This window comes from Haliotis rubra, unplaced genomic scaffold (genome assembly GCF_003918875.1).
Source record: "Haliotis rubra isolate DU_JTF1 unplaced genomic scaffold, ASM391887v1 Scf278, whole genome shotgun sequence".
NCBI classification, from domain to species: domain Eukaryota; kingdom Metazoa; phylum Mollusca; class Gastropoda; order Lepetellida; family Haliotidae; genus Haliotis; species Haliotis rubra.
In genome coordinates, this window is record NW_025766869.1 from 551,317 (window position 1) to 555,548 (window position 4,232).

Below are 4,232 nucleotides of genomic sequence, written 5' to 3' on the forward strand. Positions count from 1 at the left end.
TTATATCCAGAACCCATTTGCAGGAGTATTATCAGCGAGACCAGAGTCTTGAAAACCACCATCCAGGGACGCTGTACAAAGGGTTGGTTCGAGGGGATTGCTTGATCTATAAGATCGGCTGTCGTCAGCTTTTCCCGTCTGTTGGACTTTAGGATGGTGAATGAAGCTATTTCTCTCTTTATTCCGTGTGGAGGGTTCTTTGCAGAAGCCTCAAAGCATCTCTAACTTATAGCCACAGAACTGAGGTTTCTTTTTCGCAAATATATATCTGAAAAAATATACATAAAAACAGAAGAAAACGGTCATGTAATCCGCACGACCCCGCCTACAACGTCGCATTCTCCGTGGGCTTCCATCGCAGGGGCGCGGAAATTTAATGCTCATGATATCGATCACTGGTTTGCATGATCCAGGCTTCATTGTTTACACACCGCTGTCTTATAGTTGGAATTTTGCAGAGTGCGGCGTTAAGCATCCAACAAACCATACTTGACCCAAGAGCCGACTCCAGCGTTGGTCACGGTGTGTGACGATATTAATGACTGCGGTGTTTGAAACACTTAATCATTTCAGCTCCATCACTGTGACCTAGATCATATTACAGTCCATTAGCCGAAGTTAATTCTTGTCCCAAGAGAAGCCATATCTAAGCTCTGTGTGAAGCACTACTGGTGCTACGAGGAGATTGGTGTGGACGTTAGACCGCAGTCTGCCTCAGTGAAGATCTCCTTGTCACCCAAAGGTTTCAGTCAGTTAAATCATTCCTCTGATATGGATGGGCCTGGCGTGATCATCAGTCCAAGGTTGTGCTTAAATTCTGAGAATCTTCATGGTTTGGGATTTGCTGGCAAAGAATCGAAAAACATATATTTCATTATGTGTCACATTGACCCAAAAATCGGAAACTTGAAGCTTGTGGTCCTGTTCGTGCTTGCGTACAGAAACGATCAATACTGCCTATGGTTCCATCTTTTGCATTTCGAATTAGGTCTTTAAATTTTGATTCTTTATTGTTGTTTGATGTTAATAAGTCCGCAGTCAATATGATACTTTGATGTCACTTTCAAATATCGCCGCTGAAGGATATTAATTTCAATGTGATTATTCCACCTTCTTGTGCAATGGCGGATTGAATCGGCTGGAGTCATGGTCGATTGCTTATCTTGTCTTCCTTTCTCCTTGAAATAACACCACTGAAGCAGATTATGGTCAGAGGTAGAAGTGGCGTTAGTGGTACTGTCATTACAAAACACATTTCTATCAACTTTCAAAATCTTCATTCAAGTTGTCAGATGTATCTATTCTGGAACTTCCGGTGTGTTGCGGGGCGCCCGCCAATCCAATTACCATCCCAGGAGGGTCTGAGATTGCCGTGTTGGGACAGCAAATAGTTGTTATTAGAAATAGACATGGTTCATAATGAGACCCCTGTCGGTCATTCTGCGTCCAGCAGGGATCTTGACCAGATGACCACATTTGTCATGCCGGACTTCATGAAATCGATCGCCTTTGGTCAGGAGCGCCTAACTGTGGCCGAGAATCAGCGAGAAATGACGAGTTTTGACATCGGTCCGACATATCCTGCTGATGGTGAACCCTTGGTTCTAATTACTAGTCGTGTGGATGGTAATATTTGTCGATAAAGAGGCTGTTATCGAGATGTGCAAATATTTACTTGGTGATAAGAGGAATGATTTGTGGTACAGATCTCGCGGATGAGTAGACAAATTATTGTTCGGACAAGTATAAAATACGAACGACTGACCTTACACCTCATGGGGCTGCTTTAATCCTCAGACAGCTCGAAGGTCACAGATCCTATAGTTTTTAGTGTAGTTTTTAATCACGAGTTGAATATCTTCGTTAAAAGGCAAGGTGTGAAACAGGATCAAATGTTGTTACGCTCGCAGACAGGTTTCTAGATGGGAGATGATTTAGTGAGATTTCTTCCTTGGGACCATCAATTAGAAAAACTCGAATTGACTGAGAGTTGATTATTTACGGTCAATCAATGCCCTAAGCCAACTCGACTTTTAATCAAGTCTCTTGAAGTAAAGACATGCATTGACGTGTATGTAATTGGTCTAGTACGCGAGACAAACCGGCCGGGTGTAACGACCGATTATAATGGCCTGTGTAGCAAACGTCATGAAGCGGCCACAGTGATGTCGGGGGAGCTTAACAACGTTCACAATGCTCACTGTTGTCATCGTTTCTTTATTACGTCTACTGCTGTTGTACCGTGCCCTCGTTATAGCGCCACCTATTCAGTAAGACTAATAACACAATGGTATTGATTCTACTGTAAGCTGCAGGGCTTTTGGAACGGTGGCTGACTGTAGGTTCGCTCGGTGAAGTGAAACACCGAGAGGAGATTAACAGCATAGTTTCTCAGTGAGCGAGTCTGACGGGCGATTACAAGATTATTACAGTCAAACGCGTGGGACAATGTTCTAGGTCTTATCAGTTTTAATTGTCGTCGGAAATCGGCGTTATATTTCTGTCCCAGGTATCCCCTCAGAAACCTCTGTTCGTCGTTATATACGCCGTACTGAACAATCTTTCTGCTATATGACAGCAGTCTGTGAATTATCGAGCCTGGACCAGGCAATCCAGTGATTGACATCATGAGAATCATTCTACGCAGTTGCGACAAAATGACACTCACATACTTAGCCCGCTGTCGAGGAGTTGCTTATGGCGACTCTTTGTCACTGAGCCGTAAAAAACATATGTATCAGAACACATATAAGCGACTCTGTATTTGCATTGTTGTTGTTGTTGTTGTTTTTGTTGTTTTTCTATTGGGTGTATTTATTGTTAACGTCGCACACTAAAATAGTCTAGATATATGGCGGTGGTTTGTAAATGGTCCAGCCTGGACCATGCAATCAGGTGATTTATATCATTAGGGTCAAACTGTTTACACGAAGATGATGCATGTTTGACGTCAGACAACCCAATCCCGTTTGTTTTCGCTTAGGAAAAGCATGGGTTGCTGAAGATCAACTGTAACCCGGATCTTCGTGGGAACTGCATGTATTCAATTCTTCAGTTACAGGCTCAAACTGGAGATATTCTTTTGGCTCCTGTTTACAGTGCGTGAAAGGGCAATTGAAAATGAGCTAAAAAACTGTTCGTTTCAGAGATTTATAATGATTCTAGTTTCCACAGGGGTACATTGTTAAAAGCAGGCATGACATGTGAAGATCCGGGTTAGAATTGATCTTCAGGAACCCATGCTTGTCGTAAGAGGCGACTAACGGGATCGGGTGGTCAGGCTCGCTGACTTGGTTGACACATGTGATCGTATCCCAGTTGCGTAGATCGATGCTCATTCCGTTGATCACTGGATTGTCTGGTTGTCGGATTGAGTGCGACGTAAAAGTAAACTCACTCAATCACTCCGAACAGGCTTTTGTCAGGATACTTTGGATCATTGGACGATGTACCGAAATGTGTTCTTATGAAGTAGAACACCGTTAACACAGTAGAAATCCCTGATAACTTCAGGATTCGCGAATCACCAGTACTGAGTAATATAATATTCTTGTATATTTGTCGATGTTTCAAGCTGTTTGTCCTGAGAGCTGAGTGTCATGATTAAATCATCGATTGAAGCGAGTATGGATTTATGCTTCTTTTAGCAGTACTCCAGCAAGGCGGGGGACACCAGAAGTAAGACTCAACACATTGTAACCATGTGGGGAATCGAACCTGCTTTTCAGCGGAATGAACGAACGCTTTAATCACCTGGCGTCCCCACAGCTTTTCACTTTGAAACTCACAGCGTACTGCTAACAGAATCTGTCATAACCCATGCCCATTTGGAACACTTTTCAGTATAATTGATAGCCTGGAGCATTTGACGTGGTACAAATTCTCAAGGACATTTCATGTACTCTCGAGAACATCGACGCCACAAAACAGTGTCTGTTTCAGAAATCAGGTTTTTTAAACCCATATCTTCAATAGGTGGTCCCAAGTTCTTTAGAAATCTGTCCACTTATGTACAGCAAGTCGGATCAGTAAATCGTTATATGAAGTTCGCAAATGATTGTGGAAGCCATTTTGTAACCTACTGGAGACCATTTGTTGAAATGAGGACGTCTTTGCGATTCTCAGATGCCTGGAACCAGTTGGGAACTGGTGATGGAATCATTGAGCAGAACTTGATACTTTCTTGGCTATGTTTGGATGTGATTGTGCCAATACCGGCTCTCGTGCGTAAA